Below are 15293 nucleotides of genomic sequence, written 5' to 3' on the forward strand. Positions count from 1 at the left end.
GGACGCCTCCTAGATAAGGTATTCTGGGTGTGTACCAGGAGGAAGCCCGAAGCAGATCCAGGAATCACTGGAGAGATTATGTCTCTCGGGATGAGCTGGAAGAAGTGGCTGGGGTGAGAGAAGTCTGGGCTTCTATGCTCTGTCTGTTGCCCCCTTGAACCAAACGTGGATGGATGGATGGATGATTGAAAATGATGCAAATGATGTGTAAAAATCTGTGATGTGTATGATTCAAAGCTGGGTTACTGGTGTGAATGGCGAACTGGCTCCATCCACCTAATGCAGACTTTTCTTACTTTTATAAAAGTGAAAAACATTCATGTTGTGTTGATGCGCATCAATTGGTACATATGAGAGTGGACTGATGAAAATAATGTTGGAAAACTCCAGTTGTGGAAGATCAAAAATTCAAATTGTCATCCAGAAACACACATCAGTACATTAAAGATCATGACTAAATCATGAGCTGCTGTAAGACTGGTTGTGTAGTCCTTCCCTTCCTTTGTCAAAGTGTCTGTTTTAGCTCCCTGTCTTGGTTTGCTCACCTTTTTTTTTTGTTTACTGGGACATATTTTTATACTCATGAAATATGTTTGTGTAATTTTCTGGACTTAATATGTGCAGAAATATTGAAAACAGCTATTAAAGCAAATTTTATTCAGCCTTTAGCCTCCTGCATTTCAGTCCTAACCTCTACCCTCCACACACTCTGACAAAGTTATCATCATAAACACTAATTCTTTGTCTGCCAATAATGAAAACAACTGCAGTTAATGAGGAAAAGCGACTCCTTAATTAAAGGAAAATCTTGTGCACAATTACAGAGACATACACTCTCATACTGTGTAAAGAAAGAGGAGGAGGGTTCAGCTCACACAATCTATTAAATGCGTACTCTCTTTTAATATTACATTATGCAAATGTATGACAGTCCAACCCTAAAACATGCCGTTCTGTGTAATGAATTACATTTAAATGCTTTACTAATGAGCTTTAAAAACTGTTACAGCTACATTTCTGATGTCCCATGAGACATTCTCATTAGTTTCATTAAGCTTACTTTAGTGTATGCCAATAGCCTCCCAACAAAAGCTTGTTATCAGCCTGCAACACACTATACAAATGAAACTGTGAATTTCCTGTGAGTAATGCCTGTTCTGTCTGCTGCTAGCTCTGCTTAGAAATGACTGGGATGAAACGGAAAGCTCACTGGAGACTGTGATGATTATAATGAATGTAAATTGACACACCACCAGAGAAAATATGGTCTATGGAGAGGAAAACTCATTACAGTTTAGGACACATGGCATTACAAGAGCAAGTCATCAAATTTCACAATCCACTTATTCGTTATTGTTTTTCAAAGGACGGGCAGGCTATGAATCCAAGAGTTTAGTAGAGTGGACTCGGAAAAATAAAACCGAGCTGCAAAAGGTGCTTGTTTTTGTCCATGTGGGTTTGCTCATGGAGCATGAAACCGCTGAAGCATGAGGGGATTTGCAGGAGCTGTTACAATTGCAACACCACAGAGACCGTGGTATGTTGATGTTCCCATGGACAACCATGATGTGAATGCTTACACCTGGGATTTTGCAGCATTTCACATGTAATGATAGTGAGAAAAATGGAGAAATGGCAATTAATCACTATCCTTTTCTTATGGGATCTCAAGTGTGAGAGTCTGGCTCCTGTTATAAACCTGAGTGAATCTTTAAAAGAGACCACAACAAGCTAGAAAGATAGGAATGACCTGACATACAGATTCAATAAAAAGCATCAGTGATTTGTCTTTGTCCTGTCTTCTTTCACACCTTCATCTCCTGAAGCCTGCACTGTTATACCTACCATGCATTCAAGCGGAAAATTTAAAAGTCTGTCAATAGAGCAATGCTCAGCACTGGTGGGCTTATCCTTATATATCCATGAGTGTGGAGACAAAGTCAATAAAAAGATCTGAAACTTGCCAGCTATATTACCTATATTATCTGTTTGTTTCATTATCCAGTTCAGATTTGGGACTGGGAATACATTTGACCTTAAAGATGATTAGAGCTGCAACGAATTATGTTAATTCATCAGTTAATCTGAATAAATTATAAATACATAAATTCTTCTTTTACGATGGGAACAAGTTAAACCACCTAATTCCATTTTGAATTCAAAGAGTGAAACTTTGAAATGTACTTCAGTTCAGCTCATATAATGTAGAGTCTAGAACATTGCAGTGAAAACCAACAATCCTCTCAACACAGATGAGGTCACAGTATGTGTGCTGGAAGGGGGGTGCCTTTCAAACAGGAAGACACCACTCCCATGTGCAAGTGCAAAGACCAGTTGAGTTGTAGGGAGGGGAACACGAAGGAAGAAAAAAAAAAAACCATACAGATATAAATGGGTTGGTCCAAGTACTTTATACATGTGCCTTATTCACCCGTTTCTATCCAAGCACTTCTTTGCTTTCTATTTAACATTCACACACCAATGATCACATCAGAGAGAAACTTAAAGTTCAGTATGTTGCCCAAGGATACTTTCGTATGTAGCTTGGAGCAGCTATTGACCACCAACCTCTCAATTGGTATATTACCTGCTTGGCCTCCTGAGCTACAGCCACTCCAACAAAAAGTCAGACAACCCAACCAACTTTGTATGTTCAGTCCATTTAATGGATGCTTTTAGGTGAAATCAGCCAAATCAAGTGGACAACCACCACTGGCAGAGCATGTGCAGCACTGATCAGCGCTGACAACATAATTATGAATAAATCATATGAAAATACTATCGCTCTTTATAAACATATGTTCAGAGAAGCTGTTGCATGGCTAACTGAGGAATATCATTTGGTGCAAAACTTCAACCTGGACTCTAATTATTGGAAGGCAGATGCACTTTTAAAAACAAAACTAATTATGACATACGTTGCACTTTTCTTGCAAACAAAGACTTCTAGTCTCTGATTGCTTTTTTTTTGTTTTATGTGCGACATGTGAACAAATGGAACTTTTTTGCATTGTTTTAATTCCATATCACATTTACTGTCATTCTTCTACAAAGCAGGTTGAAGAATCTTTTCTTTGTTTCTTTATTTGATCAAACAGCATTTTGCTGTAGATTAGTTTTACTGTAGTGCGCCTTTTTTTCCCTCCAGCTTCTCTGTTTCCACAGCACTGGATGCAGATAAAGCACTCTTTTTTTTTTAATCTTTAGGTTCCTTTGATTTGTTAATTGCAAGCCAGATGGCAAGTGCTGAAATCTCAGTTCATTGAATAGAAACAGACAGAGAATGAGGACTGAGCCTTTCATGGTATTTGAGATGTGAAAAGTGTAGGTAGGCTAAGCAAAGGCTGCCCAATAAGCTTACTGGCTTGTCTGATTCGGAGCATTTCTGCTTTTGATGGACATGTTTGCAATCCTTGAAGCAAGAGTAATACCATCTCTGGGCAGCTCTGCTTACCCCCTTTTCTCTCTGAGGCTTAGAAATCCTTGAAGCTCCTTGACCAGCACAATAAAGACCCCTCCAGCATGTCATGGATATATTCCCCAGCATACCTCCCAGTGGGCTTCTTCTCTAAGTGTCTTTCCAATTCAACCGGCTGCTGTCGATACAAGGGAGATTCTGACTTTTAGATTTAGAGTTCGGGACCAGTGAGCTGCTTCACAGAGAGTGAGTTCCATAACCCTGGGGACAATGTGATGTGGTCCTTACACCTACTGGTACATTTCACCAGCAGTCAATCATTCCTATTCACTGAGCACCACACATGAAAATCCACGAGCCATCCTGGGGGCAGCCCTGGCCAGTACTCTATAATTTTCCAGGCTACAACACACCATCCAGCAACCTCACGCTACTGGCTAAAAAAAACACTGACTGAGGATTTAGCTTATAACATATTGCACAACGAAAGCTTGGAAGTAACCTGGAAACTAATCATGAGATGAGATGCATCAGGATATATTTTAATCAAAGAATAAGAATGTTCAGACTGCTGATTTATTTTCCATCAACAACAAATCATAATGTTAGACATTAAAGAAAAAAGGAAAAGACGACCCCCCGCCCCCCCCCCCCTCAAACCCAAACGTCTTTAACTGCATTGCAGTTCTTATGCTCCAACATTCTGTTTGTTACGCTACACTATGCTGTGTTTGTCCTCTTCTTCTCTCTAAAGTGTTGATGTAAATTTGCAGAAATGCAGTAGGGTTTGTAACTATGAGATAAATCCCCGGTAGCAAGTGCTGTGCCGAAAAAGCTTCAATTTCACTTTTTCTGTGCAGGTCGCATTCATCACCACATCACCCACTCTGATGTCCACACTTTTTTCTATTACATGCCTAACTGGTGCTTTGTGACAGAGTGGGCCTTCAGTTGAGCTGTAATTTTTCAGTTGCTGTCAGTTAGCCTGGCTTTTATCATACAGTACGGTATTAACAAATTGCATTTCCCCAAAGCTTGACTATGCAACTTACCTGACTTACGTAAGCCGAGAACACGTGGATCCACCTGTGAGGAGTGTGAATGCGTTTTCTGTTTTTTTAATGTTTTGGTTAATGGACACCTAGGATGAAACACTGTTAGGGAGTTCTTGCTTATTAAAAAACAAACAAACAAACAAGCGAAATGATACAAAGACATGACAGCACCTCTTACGCTCTGACCCTTGCTATTCTTACACTTCTTATCAACATAACAAAGAATGTCAACTGGACAAAATAAGGTTGACATGACAAAGAGAAGGGGGGAAAAAAATCAATAAAAAACTATTTTGGAAGTAAAACTGTGTTTCTGCCTAAGGGGAAACAATGAGTTTGTTTTCAATCAAGAGAAATCCCCACTCTGTCCTGCACTTGCTTTCCCTCTGCCTCTCCATTCTTCTTGGTCAAACACACACTGAAGGACCACTCTGTTTCTGGAGGGCAAGAAATCCTATTACTTTTGAAACCACCTCGGTGGCACCAAATAATAGCCCAGCTGGGTGCTTGATTGCTCTGACAACTGGCACTGATACAGAGGTAACTAGTCATTCTACTGTATGTGTTGCTGAAACTTTCCCTTTAGGGCTGAAGAATATGTTTTTGCACTGCCCCATGCAGTTCCTATGATGCATTCACCGGTAGCTGTCGCTTACAAATGATTAGCATTCATATACTGTAGACCAAAGACAGCTTGAGTTGCGACTCAAAGTAAATGTAAAAATGGCATATTGTGATATAAAAAAATATCTATAATAGATGATTTATTAGAAGTGTGCAGTAAAGCTTGTTTGTTTAAAGTTGACTGATGGATGTAGGTTAAAATAAGAGTGATAATTAGTTTCCAGTAGGCAACGCTTATCTGTTGTTAAGTTAAACAACAAAACAACAACCCAAGAGATGCACTCTATATCTTTTGCATTTCTTTTCTCATTACCGTTGTCTCCCATTACTGGTATCCTTTTCGTGTCTCAACTCTTCACTCTTCACTTGCTTTTCTGTGAAAGCAACACTATAAAAGGTCCTGCTCGGCCTGACTCAGCCTGAAGGCCAAGGGACTGTACGGCTCCCTTGACAAAGTGAGTCTGCTCACTTCCTAATGACTCCTCTACCACAGGCAGATCCAAGGTGAGAAATAATAGGAAGGGAATAGCCAGTGGAGGGGAAGCACCTGTAAGTTTTGTTAGACTGGACAGTGAATTTGGTGAACTATACAGCTGTTTCTATCCGAGTCGGTAAAAGCACCATATACCGGTAATGAGTCTGTAAATAGAGTTAGATAATGTAGCTCTTTCCGCCCTTTTCAAGCTCTCTGGGGCTTGATGTCTTTCCCAATTTCTCTCAGAGTAACTCTCTCTTCCTGTCTCTTTCTCTCACACACAATCAATCAGCGATAAACATCAAGGACAGTACATAACTCTAATCGATAGAATTTCCCCATTTGTGCTGCTACCTACAGATGACCAGATCCTAATTTCATCATGAAGCTCACTCAGAGAGCTAACATCAAATTTTATGTCATCAAAGCACAACCTTTATGTTAGACTTTGATGAACTACTGTAGCACATTGATTCTGTTATTATTCTGTTGTAGATTTGCTGCTCTGTTTGGGATCATTGTCCTGTTGCGTGACCTAGTTTAGGCCAGGTTTAAGCTGTTGGAAAGACAGCCCAATATGAAAATAGTAACCACAGCCCTAATTACCAGATTTGGCACCCTGCAACTTTTGGAGATGTCATGGTGTGTGCTTTGGCAGGCAGGAGGTTGGACGCAAATGCAGGAATCGTATGCAGAATGAAAGTTAAAGCGGCAGCTTTTGTTGCTGAAAAAACTTTTAGAAAAAATAAACTTCACAAAAAACAAACTAAAACCTAAAACATGAAAACCAGAAACTAAACTGGACTAAAGAAACTAAATACTAACCATAAACTAGAAAAACAAACCAGTAACTAAAAACTTCATAATGCTGCCAAAGGGAGGAAAAATAGCACAGTGACAGTACAACACAACAACTAACAGAGAAAAACACAGGGCTTAAATGCACCAGGGAGTAACAAGGGAATGGAAATCAGGAGGGACGCACAGCTGGGGCTAATCGAGGCACAGGAAGCAAAGCATGATACACTGACATAGGACACAGATTGTCAAAGTAAAACAGGAAACACGATGCAAAGACAGACTCAGAGATACAGGCTTCACACTGAGATTGTCAGGATCTGACGGCGCCCTGACCGGTCGACCTGCCAGTGTGTGTATATCTGTGTGCGTGTGTATGTGTCTCTCCTATCGCCCTGTCTTCCCCTCCGGCTCCGCTGTGATGTGTTAGGAGGTAACCTAGCAACAGGCTACCTCCGACCCGGAAGTGCTGTCGCCCGGAGCTGCCGCACCTGCAGTCAATCCACCAGCTGCTGCCAATCAACTACCATCTTCAGCAGGACTACTTAATGGTGTGGCTGAGCGACAGACAGCGCTGGAGTATTGCACTAAGCCTGGTAGTGTTTTCGAGTCGCTAACATTATTGAAGTGCTGTCTGATCTTCGTACTCATTCTGCTGTCATGTGTGTGTGTTCACCCAGGGATTGACGGAGCATTTACGGACACTAAGGAAGCACTTGGAGGAGAGACGGGCACTCACTACCACGCACGGGCTTACACGGAAGGGGGGACGCACTATCACCATTGTTGCACATTTGAACTGTTGTCACCTTGCTGCACTGTAAATAAATGCACTGTCATTATTTCTGAGCTCCGCGCCTGAGTCCACTCTTTAACAACCGTAATAGAGATATGTAACAGAGGGAGCATACAGACAAGGGAGACTAGACATGAGATGTGGAACCAGGTCATGCACATAGAAAACATGGGGACAGAGACTCAACACAGGCTAAGAAAAATACAAAAGGAGGAAGAACTAAGATCACGAAACGCAAACAAACTATAACCAAAAACAGGAATAACAATCATCAAGGAATATTAAATCAAGATCACAGTACCATGACAGGAGCATGTACCTTGCATCACATTAATGCTTATATGCACATGGTCAGAGCAGGACTTTTAGTAGCATGCAACAGGAGCACAATGATCCAAAAGGAAGTGACCTTAAAGGACTGGAAAGAGTTGAAGACACATTTCTAAAGCTTTGGGACTCCAGTGAAACACGGTGACAGGCATTAACCACAAATGGAGAAACTTGGATTAGTGGTAAATTTTCCCAGAAGTGTAACTGTACATACACCACCAAAATTACTCCAAAAGGGCTGACAATTCATCCAGGTCACAAAAGAACCAAGAACATCATCTAAAGAACTGCAGGCTTCACTTGTCTCGGTTAAGGTCAAAGTTCATGATTCAAAAAGAAAGAAGCTGGGCAAACATCCATGGTGTTCAAGGACAAAACCACTGCTGACCAAAAAGGACAAATTTGCAAATAAAACATCTGGATGATCCCCGAGACTTGTGGAAAAATATTCTGTGGACTTTTATTCTGGAAGAGACAAAAGAGTAACTCTTTGGAAGGTTTGAGTCCTGCTACATTTAGAGTGAAACTAACACAGCATTACATAAGAAGAACATCAACCAACAGTTAAACATGGTGGTTGTAGTGGGATGGTCTGGGGCTTCTTTGCTGTATCAGGATTTTTATTCATGAATTAACATGAATTATGAATGAACTAGATTTAACTATCTACGAATCTAAAGAAACATGTACGTGTGACAAATGTGCAAAAAACAAAGAAATCAGGAAGATTCAAATCACCGCTTCTTATTTATTCCACTGCTTACTGTTACATTAATCAGGAATCAAGACTGCCCCAGTTTAAGCTTTTCTTTCTGTATAGCATGTGGACTTATAGCTGAGTCTCAAACATTTTGCCAATGCTTGTGGGTTCCCACACTTTATGAGAAGTTCTCTCTGCGCACAATCTCTCTGAGGATCAATTAGACGTCGGGGCACAGAATGGCAGCTGACACATTCAGTGAATCCTGACAGGTCTATTAAAGACAGTGTGTGGCTGGTGATCTTATCATGATGGAGGCCAGTGATAAAAGCTAGGGCTATTATTTCCCATTGGCTGGTTTTAATTATTCATAAGCCTCACACTAAGTACTGTAAATGCACACATACAGAATAGCACAGACACGCTCTGTCCCATATCTGCAGCAGCTGGAAAATTATTTTCCCAATTAAACTGCTGTTTGCTGAATAAACACTTCCCAACACACCAGCACCTCCTCAGCGCTGTTTGATATGCAAACTGGCCACCAATCTCTAATTTGCTACCGCTGTAATTGTAAACATTAGCTGAGAGGAGTTTATATATGGCAACACTCCTGATCCTCCCAGCTGCTGTAAGTCTCATCAATTCAATTCAATTCAATTTGATTTATATGCTTTATATTGTAAGGTAGACCCTAGAATAATACAAAGAAAAGAGAGAAAACACCAAAAATCATATTACCTCCTATACAAGCACTTTGGCAACAGTGGGAAGGAGAAACTCCATTGTAACAGGAAGAAACAGCAGAACCAGGCGAGGGGCGCCCATCTGCCGTGACCAGTTGCCAGTTAATGGATAAAGACAGGACAAAGACATGCTGAGGGAGATATTAATTAAAAGTAATGGTTAAATGCAGAGAGGTGTATAAACATATAGTGAGTAAGAAAGGTGACTGAAGAAGAAACACTCACTGCATCATGGGAATCCCCTACCAGCCTAGACCTATTGCAGTGTAGGCTCACCAAGGTGAGGTGTTCTCTCTTTCTCTACTATCTATCTCTATTAAAACATACTCCTTCTAGTGCAGCTCATCAGCTGTGCTAAAGCAAAAATAGTGAGTTTTTATACTTTTTCATATCTATAGCTGTGGGTTAATGAGCACTTCTGCGATTGTCAGGCTCATTTTCATGTTATTTTTCTCAGGTTTGCTCTACTGTCTTTCTGACAAAGGTATACGGTGAAAGAGCTGGAATAGAAGTTAATTTCTTTTTCTCCTCACAATGTAACGAAAAAGCAGACATTACTTTAAATATTACGCTGGAAATCCACCTTTAATTAAATAAAAGGCACTTTTAAAAGTGTCACTAGGGAATTACACCAGCACGTCTAAGTGAGCTTACATGAGTCACCACTGAGAGAAAGCAACAAAGTGAGTCAGGGGCTAAAGCTTTTGCTGCTTTCACTGGGCAGTGCAGTTTTCTAATAATAAACAGGCTTATCTGTGTTTCTTTATGTGCTAGCAGAAATCTGGGTGCCTGTGGTGCTATACTTAAAGCAGGAATCCAAACTCTAAAGCGCTACCACTACAGGGTTTGGTTCTATTTGTTTATACAAACATGTTAGCCTGGAGATAAGCACTAACTAATGAATTCACATCATCATTTGAAACTGCTGAAAGAGGCAACAAGAGAAAATAATGTAACTTGTGCTCATGCAAAACGATGATGTGCCAGCAGATGAAGAGCAACTTTTTGGCAAAAAAGACTAAATTACATAAAGAAACCCATTGAACCTAAAAATTTGGTGTTATGTTTTTTGCTTGTTTTTTCCACATCAAGTACATGCTCACTGCACTCTAAAACAGCAAAACAGCTGACAGCGAGTTGGACATTTACACTGAAAACGAAATGAGATGTTTGAGCTTTGTGTTTCAGGTACCAATTCAAACCACTGACAGGGATCTCAGTCACTCCTTTAAAAGATTTGAGTCTCACAGTGATGACAAAAAGGCAGGAAGTGCAGTGCGGCCAGGGTAAAAGTACAAATCATGTCATCTGATTAAGCACCACTATTTTCAAAGATCAGTTCAGTCAAGGATCTCAACAAGGTTTGAATTCGCACAATGCAGACTTTACAGTCACGGCTATTCCCCGAGGAGGGCGGATTATGTGCTTCACACTGTATCACATACGTCGATTGTTCGCTGAGCGTGAACATTTAACTTGATATACAGTATAACACATAAGCTCCTTATTTCTCCCTGTCATTGTCTCACCGTAGCAACGGTACACAGACAATGTTTCGCTAATGCACAGCAGCTGGATCAACGTTTTCCACCGCACACAGTGACTTATTGTTCCACTGGGAAATAAAGTTGTAATTGATAATTACACAGAGAGTAGACGGGACTAGGAATAAGCCCACACTTTCTTTCACCACTACATAAAACATGCACAGCATGCTAAATATGGGTGTATATTGCAAAAGAAATGCCCAGTGTATCGTCTCATATTGCACTTCAATCGATGGCAGATGGAAAACAATATTGGCAAGATTTGCAAAACCATTACTGTGAGAGCACTTGTGGAAGATATGAATGCTGCATGGTAATAAGGAAATATTGCACTGCAGACTAAGAATAATGGGTTTTCACCCAGTGGGTGAGTTTCCAGGTTCACTGATCCTTTTTTGCCTTCATGAAGTGGCTGGCTAGTTTTTCATGGCACGTTGCTGGCCACATGTTTTTACGTGATTGTTTGCAAGTCATCAGCTGCTTCGTTTAGATGTGGACGGCAGACTGCACACACCAAATTCAGATAACATAATATGAGGGTTTTATCCCCTAGATTACGGCGCACGCTGCTGAGACGCAATGGTGCTTTAAAATTACACTCCTCTGTTATTTCCGTAACAATTTTCTTATACTACGATTAATAGAAAAGAAAATATCTTCACATGTAACTCAACATCAGGACACGATTTATCATGATAACATGCACAAAAAGATGGCACTAATTAAGCCACACTGCATGAAAACATCCCAAGGATACGAGGATTCTAATCTAAAAGTTTCCCTTATCACACAAGAAATTTAAGCACAAATAAGGCAGTCTGTCGTGTGTTAAAGTTGGCACGATGGTAATAAAAAATAAAAGGAACCAAAGAGGTAGGAACAGAGAGATAATGGGAAAATTACCCTTCACTGAAATCCTAACGTGTGTGTTACTTTTGAGCCTTTACATCAGTTGAAATGCAAACCAAGCTACGGCGTGAGGTCGTGTTTAACGAACAGCACAAGCTGCTGCTACACCTTTTGTCCAGAAACATCACTGATGTGAAAAGTGAAACATTACAAGTGAATGTGACACGAATGAAGCTGATTTACAGACACTGTTTAAACCCAGAGAGGACCGACTGATGGAGTGTGTGTGTGGCTGCTGTGTCTTTAAACTTCCCTTTTTTTCATCCAGCAGATTCAGAGTAACATTAGCATCCAGCCAGAGGCTGATTTTCTTGCTTATTCAGTGCCAATCAAAAAAGATCAAATATGCAAGTGTGTTATCAACTGTTCCAATCCGGTGTGACAGTGTCCTTTTTTATGTCACCACTAGCATCTGCTGGGGTATGATCCCTGTTGCACTGGGTCGTGCTCTTTGCTGAGGGAGTTCAAGGAGCAGTGACGGATGAGGTGATTGGCATTAATGTCGTGTGATGCTGCAAATACAGTACTGCCAATACCGATTCGGATACTTTTAACTGGTAAAGGTAGCTAATCTAAAGGAGAGCAGTGCGTCATGATGAGTAGATTCTAATGAGCACTGAATCACTGAGATTTTTATTGTTCACAATAATTAGCATAACACAACAAAGCACAGCTTTCAGCTTTTCATGTATTTTCAAACTGTGTTTATTGGAGACCTGGCGTATAAATGTAAGAGGTATATTTTTTATTTAAACAAAGAAAACATTAACACAATTCAGAGGATAGAAACAAAGTATACAGAGCTACAGTTTCCTATAGTGTCATTTTCATAGCTTTAACAGTGTTGGTGTCACTACCATCTATATCTGGATTGATCCGCCTATCACTAATTGGCACACCTGTCATGCACTGGTTAATGAGATTCTCGCTATTTCACATGCAGGAGACATGCACACACACACACACACACACACACACACGCAGAGAAAGACGCAGTGTCAGTGACACGTCTGTTGGCAAGAAGCCGGAATGAGAGCTGAGAGAGAGAGCGCACCCTGAGCCAGCCAGAACAGCGGGGCGACGGGTGCCAGTGAATTACATGCGTGTGGTTGTAAATAAAGAAATGTGTGAACTTGAGAAGCTGTATCTGTGCTGAGAGAAACTCGCCGGTAACAGTTTTTTGCTGCACTCCCATAGCAAGATGCTCGCTGGGCTATTGGCGTGTGTTTGTGTGTAAGTGAGCTTGGGGATTTATGAACCAAACTTAGTGTTCAAAGCAGTGGAAGGATCAAACAATGTAAAGCATCTTAAAGGTCAGGAAAAAATAACACAAATCTAAAATCAACACACTGGCTTTAATATTTCCTAAACCTTGATGTAGTGCGCTGGAGATGTCTGTGTGTATGATCAGTGGATTGCTGCTGAATGTTTAATTCTTGACAGTTGGGTCCAAGCGCTTTAATTCCTTTCTTTTCTTTAACCGACAGCTTCAGAAATTGATGTTGCTTTAAATAAACAACTGAATTTAATTTTACTGTTTCAGCAACACTTGAAGACGCCATCCTCATTCAAGAGCTAGCTAAAGAGCTGTTCTTCATCTTCAAGACAACACTATCTGTGCTGCGATGTTAAATGTATCAATGTTTATGAATTGTCCAATCAAATACTTAAACAAGGCAGGTAATCCCTGCACATTGGTCAGGGATTGGATTTTCTTTTCTCTTGATGTTCAAACCCTCACCTGCTTTGCTTTTAAAATCTGTTTTTCTCAGCTGCAATTTTTGTGTTGCTTTGTTTTTCCTTTGCTTTCCTTTCTCTATGCTGCACAGTGGCTTTGGTAAAGCACTTGTGACCTTTGTCTCTGTGTGTATTAAATTCACTTACAGAGTTGCTTGCTTGCAGTGTTGGGGATTTTAAAGGATAGAAGGGATTTTGTGGAAAATGATACAAGTAAAAAAAAAGTGCTCAATAATCAGGAATGACTCCCATTAGATCAATGTATGAACAGTCGCTGCTACAAACAACACAAACAGCTCTCTTTTCAACCAATGACAGCTTGAACTGTTATAAATAATATAGCGCTGCAGGTGGTTTAACTGATCCACAGTCTCCTGATTAGTTTTTACTCAAACAGTGCTTTCAGACTGTATAATGCATAATTCATATACAGATGGTCAACCAAGTTAGAAACAGCCCAAACCTGGGTCTATATGGACTTTCCTAAAAGACCTTTGCTTTACTGCAAGGAGACTGCACACATTAGGTTAACTGTGGTATGTATTTGTGTGTAGTGTGGTGTTTGCAGTGTGTTCTTCTTCGGACTTCAGTGGTCTTTGCAGTGTTGTATAAGCTGAGCTGTAGGTTTTTATAAACATTATGTTATGGGAATTATTGCTCCATCGACACAAGTGGAAGAAAGGAGTGAGGTGATCAATGTGCTTAACGGGTGAAAAACAGAAGAGAGAAATGATTTCTGTATGGATGCCGTGGAATGACTTGTTAAGATAATGGAAATAAAAATGCATGTTTGCATAAAGAACTAACAATAACATTATATGTAGTTATATTATTGACATTCTGCAGATCCTCCTTTTGCCACCAATGAACCAGACCTGTTGGCAACTAATTATGGAATTAATTAACCAGCCTTCCTGGAGGACACTGTTTAAACCGCATCCTAAAAATTAAACTTTTACTTAGATACAAATTACTAGCAGAATTGATTGGCTGATTTTGATGAGATCATTAAATGATAAGAAGGTACAGTGAGAAATACTGGTGTTTTGTTGGAAATAATCTGGAGTTGAAGGTTTTGTGCTTTTATAGAGCCCTGCTGATCTGTAAGTATTAATCCACATATATTAATTTAGTTGCAATTATTTTATTCACAGTGTTACTGTATCAGTTTAGATACCAACAAACCTGGATGAGGCTTTAGACCAGGGGTCTCCAACTCCAGGCCTCGAGGGCCGGTGTCCTGCAGGTTTTAGATATAACTGTGGGTCAACACACCTGAGTCACATGATTAGTTCGTTACCAGGTCTCTGGAGAACTTCAGGACATGTTGAGGAGGTTGTTTAGCCATTTGAATCAGCTGTGTTGGGTTAGGACACATCTAAAACCTGCAGGACACCGACCCTCGAGGCCTGGAGTTGGAGACCCCTGCTTTAGACAGACAAAACCCTGGTCAATGAACGATGAGCCACGCTGACGTCATAACTGGCATCAGGTTGGAGATGATGTGAATATTTAAATGAGGATGAGAGCAACGAAATGACTTTAAGACTCCAGCTTTAGATATTATGGAAAATTAGAGTTAAATACAATAAATGCTGACTGAATGGACAGTAGTATAGTGCTGAATTTTGTCTGCACTGACACATACTGTTCATATTTCAGCTTCACTGGGTTGAAATAGAGGCTCAGCTCTTTATTTACCCGTTACTATGGTGAATCCTGGTATCAGAGCTCCATTGACAGTGGATTTCTTTCCCTACCCTTGCACACACTTAACTCGGGGTGAGCATAATTAGAGGGGTTTTTTTTTTCTCAACTAACTCTGAAAACTCACACCATCTGAAAGTTCAGGGTTAGAGTAATTGTTAAGCCTGCTTTCTGGAGCAGGGCCTGGACATTAGCCATGCAGAAGCAGAATCTCTGCCTCTGCTCAGAAAGCTAAGTGTCTTGTTGAATTATGACAGAACTTGGAAGGATTGCAGAACACCCACAATAAGAAAGATGAATAATGAGACTGAGATTTAATTGCAAGACACAAAATGAACCAAGAAAACTTCTTTTGGAGACTATTACCATGTGTAAGGCTGGACACTTCATGAACCCTCGTCTGTTGTTATGTCCAAAACATAAGGAGGTTAATATGGTGTCTTTAATCCTA

This window comes from Haplochromis burtoni, unplaced genomic scaffold, assembly GCF_018398535.1.
Source record: "Haplochromis burtoni strain Fernald_Lab_line unplaced genomic scaffold, NCSU_Asbu1 Contig_158, whole genome shotgun sequence".
Lineage (NCBI taxonomy): Eukaryota > Metazoa > Chordata > Actinopteri > Cichliformes > Cichlidae > Haplochromis > Haplochromis burtoni.